This window comes from Eublepharis macularius, chromosome 16, assembly GCF_028583425.1.
Source record: "Eublepharis macularius isolate TG4126 chromosome 16, MPM_Emac_v1.0, whole genome shotgun sequence".
NCBI lineage: Eukaryota > Metazoa > Chordata > Lepidosauria > Squamata > Eublepharidae > Eublepharis > Eublepharis macularius.
Window position 1 is genome coordinate 14,606,220 of NC_072805.1, and position 922 is coordinate 14,607,141.

Below are 922 nucleotides of genomic sequence, written 5' to 3' on the forward strand. Positions count from 1 at the left end.
GCCTGGCCTTCTCGTTGCAATGGTACAGGGACCTGTCTGCCATATCCTGTCATCCATAGCCTGACACACATCCAGGATGTTTTTGAAGCTACTATTTCAGAAATATATACATTATCCCCAACAAGAAAACTAGATCTAAAGTCCTAATCACTTGTGCCCCATCAAGTGAAGCATATGTGTAAACGCTTGCCTGATGACCTCTCGCCATTTATTTTTCCAGGGGCCTATTTTGAACACTCGTGTCCTCTAAGGAGCTTGGGGAGGGGTACTCCACCATCTCCACAACATCTCTGGGATGCAGATTAGCCCGAGGAAAAGGTCACTGGTTGAGATTCATAGCGGAGCTTGGATGTGAAGCCAAGGTTCCCAGATTCTAGCCCAACCCTCTAACCTTTACAGCACACTCAATGGTAAGAAGCAAATAAAATGGTCTTCTAGGGCCAGACTGACCTCTGTCAAAGCAGAGATGAGACCCTGAAATGGACTTGAAGCATCTGCTCTGCCTGCCTTTCCCTTGGGGCCAGAAGCAGCTATGCATAATTGAGCAGCCCACGGCCATCATCACAATACAAACATAGCCTTTTATATCTTGCCATTCTTCCCATAGCTTAGGAAGGCTTAGGTAGTTCTCCTCTCTCCCTATTTAGTCCTCACAACAACCCTGCAAGGTAGGTTAGGTTCAGAGAAGACTGGCCGAAGGTTGCCCAGGGATCTTGTAGCAGGCTTTGCGTATTACAGATATGCATTACAGCTGCGGTGTTTGCAGCAGGGCTCATGCATTACAGATGTGCACTATGGGCGGGGTGTTTGGAACAGGCCTTGTACATTGCAGATGTGTACCACAGCTGTGGTCTTTGCAGCAGACTGTCCTGGATTGACCTCTTCAGCCATCAGAGGAAGCATGATTCAAACTCACCCATGG